Source organism: Kryptolebias marmoratus, linkage group LG12 (genome assembly GCF_001649575.2).
Source record: "Kryptolebias marmoratus isolate JLee-2015 linkage group LG12, ASM164957v2, whole genome shotgun sequence".
Classification (NCBI taxonomy): domain Eukaryota; kingdom Metazoa; phylum Chordata; class Actinopteri; order Cyprinodontiformes; family Rivulidae; genus Kryptolebias; species Kryptolebias marmoratus.
Genome location: NC_051441.1, coordinates 1,628,406 through 1,648,355, shown reverse-complemented (window position 1 = coordinate 1,648,355; position 19,950 = coordinate 1,628,406). Strand labels below are relative to the sequence as shown.

The window sequence follows — 19,950 nt, the reverse complement described above, 5'->3', positions numbered from 1 at the left end:
CCCAGAGGAAGACCCAGGACACGCTGGAGGGACTATGTTTCTCGGCTGGCCTGGGAACGCCTTGGGATTCCCCCGGAGGAGCTGAACCAAGTGGCTGGGGAGAGGGAAGTCTGGGTCTCCCTGCTTAGGCTGCTGCCCCCGCGACCCGACCCCGGATAAGCGGAAGAGAATGGATGGATGGATGGATGGATGGATGACATAAAAATTAGCAGCAAAACTCCTAACTTTTACTAATTTTGTAGTAGCCAATGCTTGTTCTCACAATTCCAGATTTCACTATAATTTATTTAAATAAGGTGCTGCAATAAAATGACAAGATAAAAGTTTAAAGTGGCAATCTGTTGCTAGTGAAAGCTTAGACTCAATTTTTATACTAAAACAAGGTTTGGTGCTTTTATCAGAAAAACTCAGTATCATTTTTAATGATACTTTTATTATTAGTAGTAGTACGTTATAATACTAAGTATTTATGGTACTATTTTCATCTGGATCTGGACAAAGTAACATGGAAAACATGAATCAAAAGTGGTGAGCCGTCAGTCAGAGTCTAAAGTCACCCTGGAAAGCCAGCTTTTGTTTAGCAGTTCGAAGCCGATAAGATGTGTTGACTTTTCAGACTAATCAAACGCCTCATTTAACTTTGGTCTTACAGGGTAGCTTTATGTGAGCATATATCTGGTAGTAAAACTTGTAATTAAAAGGAAATTGTGTGTTAAGAGAAGGAAATAAGGGAGGAACTCCTTTACCATTAGACGTTAGCTTTGTCAGCAGTAAACTGTGTATCATGTTGGCAGTTTTTTTCCTCATTTTCTGTTCACTTAAGCGGGTTTCATACATACCACGATCCTGTAGCCAGCAGCAGATGAATTAACTCCTGCATCTGGCAGTGATGTATTCAGTATGCACTCAGCAATCACACTGCCAGAGGCGGTCAGATGAGGATAATACTGAAAGTTGTTCAAGCATAAGCAGCCGATGAGGGTTCATGTATATCATGAGGGACTGTATAAAAGCTTGCATTGTACACATACTGACAATTGCAAAAACTGATTAGAATTTTTTATCTCACTTTTCCTTTTAACCTCCTTCTTAGCCAGCGCTCTTATTTATGCCGCACCTGCTCGGAGTGCATTATTGACACGCAGTTCTACAGTTATCACGAGTGTGTCTGCTGTGCCTGAATTCACAGCATTGTGTGCTTCACCATGGTAACACAGATCAGAAGGCAAAGGTCGAGCAAAGCGTTGGTTGCGGCACTGCTCGGTAGGGGCAGGACGGGGGCGGAAAAATCCTCCACATGGGTCTTTTTCCATACACTGAGCACGCTCATAATCTCTTGTCCTCCAGCAGCTCCCTGCAAGGTTAGTGAGAGTCAATAAGCCTTCCGCAAAGGTTAAGGAGACGTATAAGAAAGATATCATGCAAAGCGTGAGCTCTCTGGATCCGCAAGAACCGCAAATAGAGTGCCATAACTGTCTTTGTCTATTTTCCATCTGAAAGTGAATCAGAGAAAGGTGCTCCGTTTTCCTGTTTGACTGGCTCATGAATTCAATATGAGCCATCTATACACAAAGTACTTTGTGAATACAAAAGCTGAAAGAGCATATCAAATGGCTTGAACTGCCAGTTCTTTTACAAAGAACAATCATTACTTGTGGATCCATCCTCAATGAAATCTCGATTTTCCCTTAGATTTTCCCTTTCCTTTTCATTAACCGGTGACTCATTGGTTACTCTATCTGGCACCATCAGTTCTGTCTTCAAAGCTTCTTTTGATTTATTTTTCATTTGCCAAGCACACAGAGTGCAGCTGTATAGCTTCACTTTGCACATTTCACTTGTGTTTTATGTTTGTTGGTGACAATAATGGTAGATGAAAACTGGTGAGATGAAATAAATAATTTAACTATAGAAAATCTTTTACACTGAAAGCTTCAGAAGAGGAACAAGTTTACCTGAAGCTCCTTGACTGATGTTTCTTTGCACAAAAAATAAATAAATAAAAATAAGTGGACAGATACAACTGCTTAAGTCAGATTTACTACAAAATCATGTCTTGGTTAACAAATTTGAGACAAACTTCAATCAAAAACAGTTTTTATTCTCTTTTACAAGACAGATCTGCTTTTTTGTCATTTTCAGATGCAGGCACAACTTCATATATTTTCACAGGGGTGGCCAGAGGGAGCCACTGTTAATCTCGGGGTGGCTATCCAAAACCTAAAGCAGTGGTGTCCAATCCTGGTCCTGGAGGGCCACTATCCTGCAGGTTTTAGATGTTTCCCTGCTCTTCAAGTTCTGCACAACCCTGTTAATCACTCATTCATTCAAATCAGTTGTGTCCAAGCAGAGAAATACATAAAACATGCAGGATAGTGGTTCTTCAGGACCAGGATTGGACACCACTGACCTAAAGCCATAACAGAATTTCCAGAGTTTTAAAATGCTGTTTTCATACATAAGCTACTTGGGGAAAAATAACAATACTATTCAACTATTTGGACAATTTTAAATGGAATTTAAAATGTTTTTGGTGATTCATACTCAGTCGTTTACCTTTCTGCAGTTATGGAACAGGACCAGTCATCTCCTGCATCATCACCTGTTGGCAGTGATCAGGACTGCAGCTCTGAGTCTCTTTGGGGCGATAATTCTGCCTCCTGGACACATTCTGCTGGTTTTTACTTCAGCGATACAACTACTTCTAACACTAAACCTCACCTGATCTTATTTAATGCAGCTAAATCTGACGTGTCCAACAGTGTAATGCTGAGAACATTGGTGGAGTCAAGTTTGCAAAAGAGGTGATCCAATAGATTCAACAGCAGAACAAATGGAACAACATCTCAACTTGTAAAAATATGGATCTGAGTAATACAGAAAACATGAGGGTATTTGGCTGCTGCATAGGTAGGCAACATCTGTTGATGTTTTGCATCTTTGGACTTCCTTGTAATTAGTTGTAGTTACGAAACGATTACAGTTGTTTAATGAAACAGTCATTTCTAGGAAACAGCTTGTTATTGAGTGAAATATACAACTTAGCAGTGAGTGTGAACAAGTCACATCAGGACCTGACCCTAAAATCCAAAATCATTTAAACCAGAGTTTCCTTAACGGGCTGCGAGAGGCAGAACTGACAGTTTGTGAATTAAACATCAACATCAATAAATCCAGACTCAAATTACTCTAAGAATACAAAAACTGAAATATTGACACATAAAATGACTTAAACTGACAGGTTCTGTTCTAGAAACGGTCATAATCAGCGAATTAATCTTAAAGGAAAATTAAATGAAAAATTCTGTGTCAGTTTCAAGTGACTCCTCTTTTTTTTTCCAAACATGAAGAACCAGGATGAGATAAACTATTTGAATTTTAAGTCACACAAATATCTGCCATTGGAAGCCCAGAATAAAAATATGAACTGGCGATACACAGAACACGTCCCCTGAAGGCTGACCACAAATGGTTCATCTGGAACACATTCTAACGCAACACTAATTAGGCTTCCGGCTTTCTGCTTTGAAAACTTCCACTAATTAGCAACATGATTTTTATTTAAAGAAAGCAACAAGAGGAAAAGATCTGACACAAGCTTATAATTTCAGCACACTTCTTAATGATTATTTCACATCTGTCTGTTTCAATGGTTCAGCACTGATCAAGTTGTTTACTCCTCTTAGTAACAGGAAATGTTACTGAGAAATATATAATGAGGTATATCTATATATATATAATCTCATATTTTATGTTTCTTATTTTTCAAGTGGTTACAAGAAGGCAGAAGTTGCTGTAAACTTGGGAAGAAAGTTGGCTCAACTTGATGCCTCAGTTTTCCGTCTTTGGGATTTCATGAATTGAATCTTGGCACCATTCGGAGCTGCCAACCCATCCATTTGGACCTACGGTTTTGAAACATACTGTGTTCCATTTAAACCAGGTTAATTTGCTGAAAGCAGTGAGTAAAAACCTATACATATATAAAGTTTAAGCTTCACAGATTAACACTAATTCTATATATACCTCCAACAGGACACAATATTGTCTTCTTCACAGATTACACATGTATCTGAGCTGCTGAGACTCTGGAGTTAATCCAGGAAAACTTTCTGAGCAGAAAAGCTGTTGCTGGTCTCCATCATTCTGTGATAGATTTATGCATACTGAAATTTGACTCAAACCTCCAAGCAGATCTGTGGGTTCTTGGCAGAAAGGGGTGGGGGGGACACACAACAGCATTCTTGCACATATGCCGTGCACATCAGTGAGATGCTCAGCAGGCTGCCAACACCAAAGTGTTCATCACTCTCCTCCCACTCCTTTTTCATAGCATGGAGAAGAAAAAGACCCCAGAGTACCAGAATGAGCCCAACCAATCAGTAGCAAAGATCAAAAAGCAGATGTTCAAGGAGAATGAAATGCCCCCATTGATTGGCCACAGTGCTTTGGTCCCCCCAGCAGTCCTCTAATCGATATCTGAGAGATAAACAGCAGTCAGCCACTGACATTGGTGATGTATGACTGCCGTGGTGGAACAGCAACTGATGACTTTTTACCATCTTGGTCAAGACTCACCGGAGCAACTCGGACCGGGAGTCCAAGGGCAGAGTTTAACCATCCAACCAGGCTTTAGATCCTTCTCATCACAACCAGACTGATAAAACCAAAGCACTCCGGTTTTATGATGGTCAACTCTGACTAGGCGTGGGCTGATTGTGTCAAGGTATTCATGATGTTAAAAAGTCACAATGTCCACTAAACTTTTTGTAATACCATTCCTACGGTTTAAGAAGACCAAAAAATTAAGTAATAAACAAACCTGAACAATATTTTTCTCATATTGATGCCAAAGTCTGTTTGTTTACCTGCAGAAACAGCCGAAGAGAATGAAAATGGATCAACAATGGCGATGTCCATGGAAGAGCCACATGGGATGGATAAGTCCAACAGTTGAGTAAACTATGCAGATAAGATTTAAGAGTTTTCTTACTCGTTCTCTTTTCTTTGGCATTTAGAAACACCTAAACGTCTTTCCCTCATGTCTGACACATTTGTTTACCTGCACAGACTACAGCCAGCCTAATGTAGGTCAACCACGCGACTCAAGCTTCCATGAGTGCTTTCTATACACGGGGTGCGTGCCTGCATTTTCAGAACTGCAGATTATTATAATGTACCTGGAAAACAGCCAGAGTAAACTCTTTCAAACTGCATCACTTTGTTATAGTTCAGAATAACATTTCTAATGTTTTATTTTAATAAAATATAAGAGGCAAATCATTTTCTCTTGTTTTGCTTCGCCTCCATCCGGTCACACAGCAGCCCTCCCCCTCGTCTACCTGTTGCTCTGAGCCGTCGCTCGTCTGCTAAGGGAGCAAATCCCCAGAAACTATTAGGTCTGTTAAATGAAAGGCAACATTGGTTAGTTGCTCATTTTATCCAGTGGATAACAGGCAGTCGTACTTTGATTATTATTATTATTATTGGGAGTGACACCTGACTCTCTGTTTAGACGTAAAGTTATTTTGTAACAAATGTTTGCAACAAGCTACAAGAGTTAGCATGTTAGCAGCTGAAATATAAACACTACCACTGCAGGCTCACAACAGAGGCTAATATCCAGCTTATAATTAAAATATCTGCCCATCAGGCTCTCAACATTCCTGCACAAAGACCAGAACAGCAGAAGTAGTAATATGAGTATAATTACTTTGGAATTATAAATATACTATGAATAAATTAGATATAGAATCATCATACTTCAATAATAGTTGTAAGGTCTATATGATAGGCCATAAATAGTTTTTAAAAACCAAAACATACAGTAGTTTTGGCCTTTTCCTGCAACCAAAATTAAAATAAAAAATCTTGGATTTATTCATGAAACATCCACATCATCAGAAAGTCAGTCCAACCAAGTTGGGTTTAAATCTGTCCTGAGTGCAGGAAAAGGAAACGCTAAAACTGATTTTAAAAAGGTAACTATCGACATTTTCACTTGTTTTCAGTTTTTGTTGTATATATCTGGGCATTAAAACATATATTAACTATTATACTACTTTACCAATAAAATATTCATTATTAAACAACGTGATCATATTTAAACAGCAAAACTATTAATAATTGCATTTTTGTTTTTAAATAAAAGGTAATAAATCCTTTGATGAACTTTTAGGGGTTTAGGTTTTGGTGCATTCCAGTCCATGATTACCTACATAATGACTGAAACCTTTCTCGATTGTATTCCAGTTACGGATCCGCAGATCTTTGGAAGGTTAGAATAAAGCTTAACGAAGCAACACGGATAAATTACCTGAAAAGGAACCAGTATTATCGCCCTGTTTGTTTTTCAAAAAAACAATAAAATAAATAAATAAATGGGGGGAAAAAAATGTCTCAGAGAAAATGAAATGATGGCGTGGCTGTGTTTTGTGAAATTGTGCTGTCAAACGTTTCTCCCTTCTAATTTCCTGGAGCGCAGATGATGGAGCATGTGTGCTGACAGCTGAATCAGATAAAAAAAAAGACTGCTTTTTCCACATCACAAGCATTTTTATGCGACATTTCTAAATATAATAATGAAACAATTAGTTTAGAGCAAACGGCTTTGACAGATACCTTGACCTTGTGTGCTCTGTAAATATTTTTAATGTGGTCATTCATTAAAGTGTTGAGGCTGACAGGCAGAAACTTAAATACAAACTAATAGGACTGAAGCAGAAAGCAGTGAAACTCAAATGTTTATTTATCAGAAAAGTGTCATTTAACTTGTATTTACCTTTACTTGTGGAAGCAGGACGAAGCTTCTGACAATAATCTAATTAAATGAAAGCCAAAAAATTGATTCAGTTTCCTTTTTTTTTACATTTCATAACTGCTGAAGCTGTGTGGAAACTTGCAACGGTCTGAGAGCAAACAACCCTCTCAAATGTGTGTGTATCTGTGTGTCTGTTTGATGGGACCGGCCCAGCACAACTGTCACTTTGCTCCCCCGTTACAGGTGCTCCACACAAGGGAGCTGGCAGCTCTGACGGACGCCTCCTCCGGGGGATTTATGGGAAATGACAGCTCCCGCTACATAAAGCTGAAGTGTTCAGGGAAGGGAAGACAACGGGAGTTCCAAACCACAAATACACAAGGCTGACACCGGCTGAAATTTATTTCCTCTGCTCTGCCGGGCAATTTTTGTTGGAAATGTGCTCCTTATACTTTTCGGCTGTAAGACTTAAAGCCCCACCCTTAATCTACCTCCTCTGTTTGCCGTAATGGTCTGCGAGTCTATCTGCTGGCGAAAAATCACATTTCCTACATGGCTGCTTCTTGATGAATTATTTCACATTTCACTTACTTACTGTACCTTTGCGAAAGTTAATCTACATCAGTGACATTAAAGGAAAATGAACAGCTCCCCCTTGTTCAAACTCAAAAGGTGTGGAGCATGTGGCTCCTTTAAAAGTCCATTTTAAACTTCATCATTTAAGCGTTTGACAGCACGTGTGAATGTCCTCTGATTTTCTCTGTATTTAAATATGGACCATCTTTAATTGAGCAGAAACAGCTGTGGAGAACAGTGCTGAACTAATACTGAGGCTGAAATATCATTACGCTGATGGAAGCTGGGCTCTCTGACTTTTATTGGCAGCTTGCGAGCTAAATGTGTGGTTCAATTCAGAGGCGGCCATAGCTGCAGAGGCAAAGTAATCGACTTTGGTACAAAATGGTGTGGAAAATGACGTGTAGGCCTTTGCCTAAAGCCAACCTTGCGCAGGCAGAAATCTATCAGTCAGGTGCACACCAACATTGGCATTTACACAAATGTGATTTAGTCGACGATACTGGAGAGCTGATGTGCCGGACCAGTGCTTTTAGTGAAAGAAAACTACTATTTCAAGTCATGCAATCTGCTGCTCCTGCTGCTGAAAATGTCTGAACGCTGTCATGTTCAGATAAAACTGTGTTCTACATTAAACCTTGCAACATTTCAGAGCAGATTTAGGTCAAAGTATCCTGAACCTTGTGAACGTTTGACTCAAAATTTTAAATCTCTATCTTCTCCGAGCTTGTAGGAAGATTCGCCGATGCTTCACACTTCTGAGGAGTGAGTATTTTTGGCTCGGAGTTGCCAAAGTTTGGACACAGTCATGTCTGAGTGTCAGTGACGACATCATGTAGGCATGGACTGATTACTGGTTTTAAGGTAACCACAAAAGTCATCTCAGGGCACTGTACAAAAACAGTCAGAGCCCATCTTTTCCATCATATTGTTCCTTTGGTTGGTGCCTTTTAATGCAACAGAGACTAAATGTTTTTATTTTGTTTCTCCTGCCACCGGTCACAAGAATCACCAAGCTGTCATTCTGCTCTGTCGCCACATGGGGGATTTCCAGAAACCTTCATGCTTGTTAAAAAAAAAAAAGACTTTATGAAGAGGCTACACGTTTCATTCAGCGGATAATCGGATAATGCAGTCATGTCTTGTCTACAAGAACAGCAACGCCTGGCTCATTTTTTCTTTCAAAGTAATATTTTGAAAAAAATGTTTGTAACATGCTACAGGAGTTAGCATGTTAACAGGTGAAATATATACAGCCAACAGAAGCTAATAATTACTAACATCAGCTTGTCAGGCTCCCAGGATTACTTTACCAAACTTCATCCTAAATATCATCCTCAGTAAAAATGTTATGAACATAAATACTGATTAAAATTGGTTTAAAATGTGTCCTAAGTGCAGGAAAAAGCTGTCCCCATTAAAAATAAAATAACTACAAATATATAAATTGTTCATTTTTAAGCAGCATCTGATGTTTTAAAGCAGCAAAAGTGAAAATAATTGCATTTAAAAAAATAAAAGTAAATCATGTGAAGCATTTTTAAGTTTTTTTTTTATTTTAATACTGTGAAACCTGAGTATTTTTATTAAATGTTATTAGACGTTCGACTCAAACCGGTCCATGCCAGCCGTCATCTGGTCAGTTTCTCAGCAGCACCTAAGCCAAAACTGTCCTGACCAGTAAACCAAACATTAATTATCACAATAAGACACAATTAAACAGCAATTATGTAAAAAGATTTTTTTTTCTTTTGCTCTGGGAATGTCTTAACTGCTGGTATTACATCAGCTTCTGAACGTCAGATTCAGAGTGTCTCTGTCTCAGCAGAGAGCCTGGAGGAGCTACAGTCACACCCACACACACACACACACATTCACTCGCTGAACCACAAAGCAGATCAAGTGTGCCTGGAGAGCTCTATAGAGAGGCCAGTTTTCCTCATTAGTCCATGTGTGCACCACTCTCCAAAAAAACCCTCACTCTAATCACTGTCACCAGACCTCAGCTGAAAAACAGATAATTAATGTTGGGCCCTGCCTCAATCAGCCCCCATGCTAAACAGCTCCGTGTACATATGCGTGTGCATGTGTGTGGGTGTCTGCATTTGTCTATTTGGAGTCTGTCGATGTCTCCCAAGCTCATCTTAGCTCTCCCAACAAACCCACATAATGCACATTTAGGAAACTCACAGAAGAATTATGAGACTTTTGGACAAAAAGCTACTTGCTGAGTTTTATTTCACAGCGTCTCTTTCTTTACCGAGTCAATTGTCTCGCCCCTGCTGCTCCACGACTGCCCTATAGTTCCCCTTCACCCATTTATTACACGGAATGGACTTCTTAATCGAATGCTTTGCAGAGCAGATTTATTTATGTTCTCTTTTTTCCTTCCTAAAGGCAGTTATTAATATTTTATAAATATTTGATGATACTTTGTGTGACCCTGCAGAGAATGGCAGAGAGGAATTGAAGGTTAATGCTGGGGCTCCAGACTGATTAAATGGAGACCAAGTGGCTAAGGCCCACACAGGGTGGCTGTACAACTTTCAAATAAAAAGAGCTAAATAAACACGTAGGGCTTTAACGAGGTAAATTACAACAAAAAGTTCTGTGTTTGGGATTACTGATTACATGAATGGAGTGTCAGATGACTGGAAAACTTCAAAAGCCATTTTTCTTTACAGGTGAAAAGTGTAAATTAGATTTTTTTATATTAAATTAGATGGCAAGTGATTATATGTAAAAATTCTGAAAAATTATTTTGCATTAAGTGTGGTCACTTTTGAGCTTGTTAAGGTAGTATTTCACAGGCTATGACTATTGGAGACTGGTTGATGACTTAAATATCAAAAAAAGAGGAAAATATTTGTTGCAGTCTCACTGAATTCTGAATGTTTGCTACCAAGCGACCAATGAGCTGCGTGGTGTGTTTTGAGCTGTGGCCTATTTTTGTGTGCATGGCTCACAAAACTGCATTCTAGGCCGCGCACATCATTCTGGAGCTCCTCTTTGAAAAACAGACTGAAAACAGCTTTTATTATATTTTACTGACAGAACAACCACTGCAATGTTCAGTTTGGTATTACTGGTGACATATAAGCATAAAATATAATATTTTAAGCCTGTTGGATACTAAATTATGGGTTTGATAAAAGATAAAGCCATATTGATGTTGGGTCTGTGTATAAAAAAAAGAAATTGAAAGAATTGATGATGTAGCTGATTCTTGAAGGGGCCCCTTTAACTTTAAAATAAAGGCCAAGGGCTAAGGATAACATTTGAAAAGAAAGTTTAAATGCACCACTGGTAACATTAAAAACGTTTTATAGGCAGATGGTGCTTCATATAACTCCATAATTCTCCTTAAATGAAGAATATATAAATGTACAAATATGCAAATTACCTCCCTTATCCAGTTCTGGCAGTCTTTCCAACCTTTTGACAAATATCTCAAGCCTGGGCTGAGGCATCTTGTTTCTGTCTTGGTCTGCTTTGTAAAAGGACTAAGGAGGCAGGATGCGGTTAAAGTCAACCAGCTGTTTTATGCCTCTGAACCACAAAGGGAGGAAGGCACAGAGCTGAAACTGTCAGTCTATAAAGGGTCGGCCATCGCTGTGATGACAGTCGGTCTGTGTCACCAGCTGGCCAAGGAATCTGAATGGAAGATGTCCAACACTCGTTTTATACTTGGAGCTGAGTTCCACTCCACACTTCCTTTGGTTCCAGCTTCATCTGTGAAAACTCACATCTTTGACTGGTGATTAAGAAAAGGCAGCTTAAAGACGGACTCTGTTGTTACGCTCATATCATGGAACCGTGTTATGTAAGACCCGTTTAGTTTCAGATCTCAGATTTGTTTAAAGCAAAACGGTCATCTGTTCCCTGTTCTGTTTACGAACTACAGGAACAAAATGGGGTACCACTCTGTGGAGCGCTTGACCTGTAAAATTTAATGGATGAGCTTCGATCCACTTCATCTTACACGTCTTTAAATTTGTATATTTTCCTCACAAACCTACTTTTAGCTCCTGTTAAAATCATCTGATCATTTTGTGTGATGACTTTCACCAGCCGTAATAATGTAATAGTGTTATAACAAACCAATATTTTTTAACGGGGTGTTTTATTTTGTCAACGGAGTGAATCCTTTGTAAGATTCCTGCCTCCGAGTTCCTGTCGGATTCACCTGCTTTGTGTGGATTGACACCGCTTCTGTCAAAAATAGACCAGGTGCATATTTTTAGTGCAGTGGTGCTCTAAAAATATTTTTATATTCGTCAGCAGCGCTCCTGCGACTGAGTTTTGAAGCAGTCGATGCAGCCCAAGCTTGGAACGAACACAACAGAGAAACAGATCATTATTATTTTTATTATTATTATTATGGTTATGTATTTTTCTTGTTAGAAGCATAAAAAAGTAACTCGTGAAAGTAGCATGCCAAACGCTGGTTGCTTTTAATTTCCGGCTTTCACATGTCCCCCCCCCGCAGGTTGACAGGAAGGTTCGAAGGCTTGTTATGTATGAAGCCACATCCGTGGTTCTCAGTCTGTAATTGGCACTCTGCAGGTTTAAGGTGGAAATGTTGAGCCAAGTTGTTGACCACTTGTCACTTATGTTCACCACCATATAGAAAAAGAAACAACCTATAGACTAGAACCAGACTTCTGGGATAAATGCATGAATTTGTTTCAGTCTGAAAGTAACTTTGATATAAATATATTGACTGGCATTATCCAGAATATGTAGTGTTTTAATAAAAATTAGTCTTCAGGTCATTGTTTAAACATATAACTGATGAAAAGAGATTATAGGGTTTGCAGGAAAGTTCAATAAACACAAGTTTAGAACGTTTATGAAACAATTAACCAGTACAGAAACTTATTTTATCAAGAGAATTAAATAATGTGAGATCTTTAAAGAAAAGTAGTGTCAAGTTTGTGCACTTTTAAATATTTTTGAGCACCTCAAACTGAATTCCCGTTACTCTCAGTGTAATAAAAAGCCGTTTCTCTGGAAGAGAAAGTCAAACAGTAGCAGGAACATAATGTGATGTTAAGGAACGAAGCATGTTTGGACGACTAAAGCTAGGAAAACAGTAAAAAGCTAACTACAGCTTTCAGGATTTTTTACAAGGTTTGTTTCTCTAATCAAATACTAAAAATTAACCTGAAGTTGCTCGACTTGAAAATTCTTCCTTTTTATCTGCATTTCTATCATGAATCTAGTTGTGCAGTGTTTGCCAAATCAAAATGTTTAATAAGGAATACGATTGTTGAATAAGTTTATTTATATATTTTCATTGTCTTTTTCAATAAATTTACTTATATTTTATGAGCTTATTTTAGTGTTTTATTTAGCTTTTATCTCGAAGAAAGAAGGATGGAAGAAGCTGTTTAATTTTGGCAATTATCAGTTTTAGGATTTTACTTTCTTGTAGCTTTAATTCTACAAACTGGTCCTTTTAACACATTTTTTTGGTAGAAAACCTGATAAAATACGTTAGGATAAACTGATAACCCAACCCTGTAGAGTTAAAACAAACTAGGGTTGGTTTGGTTACGTTAGAAAATATGGAGTAAACTGTTAGAAGTTTGAAGAGACATCTTCTTTTGGAGTTGCAGTGTATCCCTTCTGTATTTTATCAACAACACTTTTGCCCTGCAATTACTTTCATCCTCACTCATGTTTCTGAGGCAAGACTATCCGTCTCAGTCTCTCATCAAATAAATTCAGTTGTCTGGCTGTCCATCAATGAGGGAAAAAAAATCCAATATTTGCAACACATGTCCTTCATCGGTGATTTGTAGTATTCACAGCTGTTTGAATAGGCTGAGGATTCTATTGTAATAAGAATGTTAGAAGAAACTCACGAAACACCAATTACAGCATCAACTTTGATGCTCTGCAACAAACTGCATCTCTGTCAGGAGTGGAAAACATGATGGGTCGGTTATTAGCTAAATCCATCGCTTACTATTCGGTGTGCATTTATCAGAATCCAACATAAATTAAAGACCAAGAATTCCTTGAAGGAAAGTAGATCACCAGCTGCCTTTCATAGGAGAGTTTTAGAGTAAGAATATTTTACGTTAAGTTACAGCTATCTGATCAAAACTTGGACACCTGTTCTGCACAATCTCATGTAATGTCTTCTGTTGGCACTTCTGAATGGCTTTCAGCTACTACCACACCAAGTTTTAGAACAATATTTGTAAAAAAACTATGCCATATTTGTGAAGGATGAGGTTGATTAGCTGTGGTGGCCATTTTAAACAGGGTCAATCAGTTGAAGTTTTATTAAAATCCATCCAGTGGTTCATGAGATATTTTTCTCATAAAGCAAACATAACAAATTCAAAACACATTTTGTTTGATCTATTTGTGCTCAGACTGTTGATTATTGATCTCAGCTATTATTACACCAAATTAGAGCTCAATACCTGTAAAAGTTATTCTTAGCTTTGGTGGTCCTTGACCCCAAACATTAATCAGTTCAACGATCAACCCAATGATTACTTTAAATCTGCCCATTGGTTCATGAGATATTTTGCTAACAGTACAGACAAATGAACAGACATTATTGCTGCTTTGTCGTTGGTCAGCAGATGATAACACCAAGGCTTTATGGGGAAAATAAGAGCAGAAAAACAAAAACACCCAAGGGGAGCTAAACCCCGGTCTTCCAGAGGATAGAATTTAATCAACAAAGTATCTGATCAAAATGTTTGAAAAGCTGTGGCATGCAACATTTATTGACTCCTTGAATGTGTCTTTCTTTATACATTCAGACATGGCTGAATAAATGATTTGAAGCTGACATATATAATTCGACCTTGTCAGAAGCTGATTTCCACCCCCCCACATTTCCTTGTGCATGCTGTGTAATTGAGCCTTCAGGGAGAGTGGAAAGACTATCTGGTCCTCACTTTGTAGGGATCTGTATTGATGATCATGACTGGTTACTAACCATCTAATCAATAGCTGCATACACACAAGCAGATGGTAATATTTATGGTGTGACAGTAGCTTATCTCACTTTTACAAGCTGTTTAATATTTGCAAAGATCACAGACTTAAGATAACACCACCTCTGGGGTACCAGCTTCACAGTGAAAGATATATGTAATTAAATATGTTTCCTTGCATAAAAGGCTATTAACTTTTCTTCAATATATTTCTCAACAATGCTGCGTACAACGAGGAAAATCCCCGTTTAAATTGGTCAGCGGCTGTGTCTGAAGCTGACCGGCTTTCTACATTTAAATTGCATAAATTTCATACGAAGGCCACGGGCAACTCAGAAATGAAAGTTGCATTAATTGAGAGAGTTTAAATTACTTCTTGCAGATGTAGCTTTTGTTATCTTCCGCCGCTGTAAATTTCAAAGATAAGGAGTGCAGTCAGTAAATCTAAAGTTTCTCTTCCAGGTCTGCCAATAAATTCTGAACTTGTTTTATTTTTGGTTTTTCCACACAGTAAACCTTGTTTGGGAGTGCAGGAGCAACTGGACGAGGAAAGGATACATAATTGTCTTTTTTACCTTGATTTAATAGTGTGTTTGTGGATGTTAAACCACAAGGGTTGGGTAAAAAAATTGTTTGCCAGGGCCGGGCAGGCGAGGATGTCAATCTCAGGCTTTTCATTCATTTTTGCTGACACACAAGCAACCGGAGCCTCGGTGGGTCCCCGGAGCCACTACACACTTCCAACAGTCAAAATCAATCGCTCATTTAGATTCAGCAACTTGGAAAACATGAAAAATATCACCCATGGCAGCAGAACATGCCAGAAAATCATTAGAATTAGAAATGAACAAGTTTATTTTTTTTTAAGTGACAGGATATATAATTGGAAAAAAAAAACACTCGAGGAATTTAAAGTACAAAAACAAATCTAATAAACTGCAGGGTGTTTAACATACATGTTTTCATTTTCTACATTTCCTCATCAGATTATCAAAGCAGGTGAGGCGCTCCACAAATGTAGTATAAACTGGAACACAACTGGCCGATGCCATGCAGCTGTGGCGTTCGGACCAATGGGAGCTCTTTAAATCAGAGTGTGGATGTAAACACCACGTCTACCGTCTCCCCCTCTCCAGCATTACTAGAGGAGCTGATGACAAGTGCCGAGCAGCCCTCTAGTGCCTTTAATACAGCAAGAACATTCTCCAGGGGAAATGCAATCTGTGTCCTCTGTACAGATCCACTGTCTGCACTTCCCCGCTTGTGAGCGGCTATCATATTATACTACCCACTCTCGAAATGGGAGAAGGAAATAGGAAATCGCCTTGGCCAGAGATGAACCAGGAATATAATCAAGAAATAGTGTGGCGTAAACGGCGCAGCTCAGCCTGGCGTGCAGACCTCCCCTGGCTGAGTGCTAAATAATAAGCAGTGGGAATGGCTCGGGATGCCATTGAGAAGAAAGTACCCCCCCCCCTCCTCCCCCCAGGCATCTATTGGCTTACAGCAGCTTATACGTTTAAAATGGGAGATAAGAAAAAGAAACGCTTCCCTCATGTGGTGTTCCCACATTCCTTTATTGCCAATAAAAAGAAACAGCTAAACTGCAGAGACAAAAGAAGCTCCCAACATGAGGCAGAGTGAGAGAAACATTTTCCTCTGACCTTCCACAGAACTGAGGCGCTTTTTTATCCAAACCACACAAAGAAAAATTAAAATGCAAGGTTCTGATTTTTTAGAAAAAAAAAAAGCATAAAATTCATTATTTTCAAGTAGTGAAAAAGTAAATGAGACTTTTAGCTGTTCTTGTTTACATGCCGTGTTCTGCTGTAAACACTAAACAAAGCTCCGTCTCGGCAGCAGACATGAACACACAACACACATTAGAAGAAAACTGCAACTCTTTGATTTCTATTTTTACCTGCCTGAAAAAGACAGCTGAGCAGAGAATGGAGAGTGTGGAGTGAAGTCAGTGAAGTGTTTGAAGTAAATGCGCTGGACACGTGTGTGTGTGTGTGACACAAAGTGTGTGTGACAGCGTTGAGCCTGAGTGAGAGGTGAAAGTACTGCTGTACTCACAGTTGTGCTCTTGTTTCCCTGTGGTCTGCCGGCGTGTCAGAGTTTCATCCTCTCAGCGTCTCTCCCTGGGCTGGGCTTCCTCTTCCTCTTCTGACCAGAAGGTGTGAGGAGGAGGAGGAGGAGGAGGAGGGGATACACGGATTGAGCGCTAAGGAATGAAACTAAAGGGAGAGAGAAAGAGGAAGAGGAGATGCAGAGAGTGAGAGAAAGCACGGAGTGGGTGGAGGGAGGGCGAGCGGCGGCTTGTGATTGGCCTGTCAGTCCAGGAGAGGGAGCGGCGGTCTCAGCGGTGTGAGGGCGGCGGGCATCCCAGTCCGTCTGCTGGCTTCTTCGACTCAAACACCTCCAGAGCCTGCAGAAACACAACACACTCGCTCGTTGGCTGGCTCACGCCTCACACACACACACACACACACACACACAGAGGGGGAGGAGGGAGGGTTGATAGAGAGAGGCAGACATGTTCAGAGGGCCGATGACAGCTTCAAGCTGAAGCTTCTCCTTGGCTCCTCATCAATGACAGGTACTGAAGCTCCCCCTCCCATTCACACAGCTACACACACACAAATCCCCCCTCTACATCCACCCCCTCCCCTCCCCATCTCAATTACCATAGCCGCAGCAGATGTATTGGGCTTGTCAGCTCTCAAGCAAGGCTGAGGACGAAATGTGGGCTAACTTATCTCATTTAATTTAACCAAGCTGTAATCAGACAACACTGTGGAGCCCTTTCCTGGTCAGTCTGGACCCAGGATGGAGGTGGCAGGGTGAGGGCACCGACACACACAGGCAAACTCCAATTAGTTCCTCCTAGGTCAAAGAGCAGCAGGCTAAAGGTTCAGACTGCAGCTGTTTGCACTAAAAAAAAAAAACAAAAAAAAACAAAGAAACATCACTGCTGGGATAACAAAGCGCCTGCTGCAGCCCGGTAACACTAATTTAACTGTGATTCATGAGGCTGTCAATACAATCTGACTAATTTTAGTGACTCCACACCCAAAACATTGCAAAAACAAGATTCAGTCCAAACAAGAGGCACTGTCAAGGATATTAAGCCTGACATTTCTGCAGTTGACGCCCAGTTTGCAGCCGAATGTCAAGCGGTGGTTTTTTTCCCCCTCATTAAGAGTTGTGCCCGGTCAACAGCAGACCGGCTCCAATCGGCTCCACACAATGTCCCACGAATCCCATCTCCGTCCTCTTCACTCCACCAAATTCAATTAAAAAGAGAAATTGGCAATTAGATCACTGTTATGATCCTGTAACAATGATCTAATCTGTAATTCATTGGCTGCTGTTCCCCTGAGGGGGAGGGGGTTGCTGCTTGATGGAGTGGCTCGGAGACTTCTTGGCATTCACCTCGGCTGAGGCAGCGCACAAGGGCACTGGTGGGGCCCTGGCGCTAACGGAGGCCTCGGCAGTATCACCTCAGGGGCCTCGGCTCGCCTGCGGCAAGAACACAACCTGTGACACACGCTCGTTTGTTTAGCTCTCACCGGCCTGAGAGCTTATTTAGCAGGTTGTATGTGTAATATATGAGCATGCATGAAGACAGAGTCACAGCACAGTCTGCAGAAAACAGAAATGTATATAAACACTTTCTCCTCTCAAGGGAGAGAAATTTTTTGCTCGTTAATTGAATTATGTCAATTCCATTTGTTTAATGAGGGGTGAAGGGGCAGTTTGCCCTTTTTGAGGCTTCAGGCTAACAGTCACATTGAGTCAGTGGGCGGAGGTGGTGAAAGAAGAACGAGGTCAAAATCTAGACTGGAACTAGCGTCTCGTTACCACTGGAGTCGTGCTATTGGAGCAGCGCTACAGCTCCACCACATGTGGACTGTCGGATGCACTTAGAATCACTTCTCTGACCTGCAGCAGCCATGTGGGGTGTTTGTTATTTAAAAGGCTTGTTACCTGGCAACATTTAGCACATTTACACCTTTTTTATCTTATCATCCATCTCATGGCGATTATATTTAGTCATGGGATAAATGCAGCGTCCTTTATAGGAGACACGCACACCCACTCAGAGCCAGTGTCAACAGGAAAGCAAACTGACTGTCATATATTGGAGTGTGTGGGCTTGTGACACACACACGGTCTCGGAGACATACACACACTCAGGAACAGTGTGATTGCTCTGCTTCGCTCGTTTAGCACTTCTAAGGCAGAGATCCCCAGAGGCCACCCATCACATCCAGTTACTGTGGCGCACAGACACGACCGAGCCCCACCTGGCTGCTCTCACCTCAATCTGTAGGAGGCAGGAGGCAGTAGCACCATGTCGCTCGCTTTCTCACTTACTCACACACATCATTCACCCAAGATCAAAGATGTGGTCACACACACACTGATATCTCACACCAGAGATCAAGAGGACTTTCGGCTTTCACAAACTTGCCATCATGCACATTAACTTGTTACAAATCTCCTTCTCGTCTTAAAATTGTTAAAATGCCTGTGGTAACTTGGTGTGTCGCTGTCACACCGACTTTTCCTGGGAGGTGTGAAGGAGGTCCTGAATCCCCAGCTAGTAATCCTGTAAGAGTAAAGAGGAAAAAAATCATTTTCATCCCCCCACTAACTTCAACAAATTTGCTGTAATTAACATTAAATGAGTAAAATGTGTCAGCTACGGAGCGCCGGTGAGACTAACAGATGGTATACATGGGAAATTGCTTCATTAACAGATACTCTTAAAGAACAGGACTAATGAGACAGCGCTGCTTTGACTGTTGAGTCATGCTGATGGCATCAGGTGCTGAGAAGCGGATGTAATGGCTTGCTCAGGGGTGCTACCCCAACAGATGCAAACAACAGATCGCTTGATTGGGAGTGTGTTCTTTTGTGTGAAAGTGTGGATAGGTAGGGAACGAGGGGGTAAAGGATATGGAGGAGGTCTGGCCAGTGATTAGTGAGCTCCCTTGCTGGTTGAGCCTGACTTGTCACAGGTTGACATGGGATGCAATTATAGAAGGGAAGTTTCGCAGCCCCTCAGGCATGTGCCAGGCATGCTGTCAACGCTGGCTGATGTGTGGGCTTCTTGGCACTGCCAAAGGTGTCACAGGTGCTTATGTGTGCACAAAAGTGCTACACACCCATAAAGATTGACCTCGGCTTTTCCACATGCGTTAAACATTGTGTGCTCATGAGCCGCTCGGTTACCTTTCGTTTGAGTATTAGTTAAACCCTACTCCACTCCCAGCCTTCCCTCCATCTCACTCTTTATTTCTTCTGAAGCTGGAAGGTAAAGCCAAAACACTTGTGACTCTGCTGGCTCCTCTCACTGTTCCCACATCTTCTCCTTTTCCCGTCTCAGCCTGCATATGACTCTGCCAGCAGTGCGAGTAAGCTCTATAAGACCCAAGGCAAATTACCACAGCGGGACACTACATTTCTTTTCCACATGATTCCTCATCGTCTTCTTTTTTTTCCCCTCACCATTTCTCTGCATGTCACAAATCAAAGTGTGTACCTCAGCACTGGCTGAACATCATGGGAGTGCAGCTTAAAATGAATTCTCCACTGGCAGATTCACGTCTGTCCAACAGTGTGAGGGGGAGGGGGGGG

At 40.6% G+C, this 19,950-nt stretch overlaps 1 protein-coding gene across 6 annotated transcripts in view; it reads right to left on the bottom strand.

The window, feature by feature from the left end:
• Window positions 1-19,950, bottom strand: part of rbfox3a (RNA binding fox-1 homolog 3a) — a 562,538-nt gene that overhangs the window by 426,222 nt on the left and 116,366 nt on the right. For 5 of the 6 annotated variants that reach the window (XM_017419378.3, XM_017419373.3, XM_025006644.2 and 2 more), the window contains exon 4: window positions 16,381-16,732. The gene's annotated coding sequence lies outside the window, so the exon portion shown is untranslated. Of the gene's footprint in view, window positions 1-16,380; window positions 16,750-19,950 lie in introns of those variants that run through there. The other variant, XM_037978835.1, reaches the window with a different exon arrangement.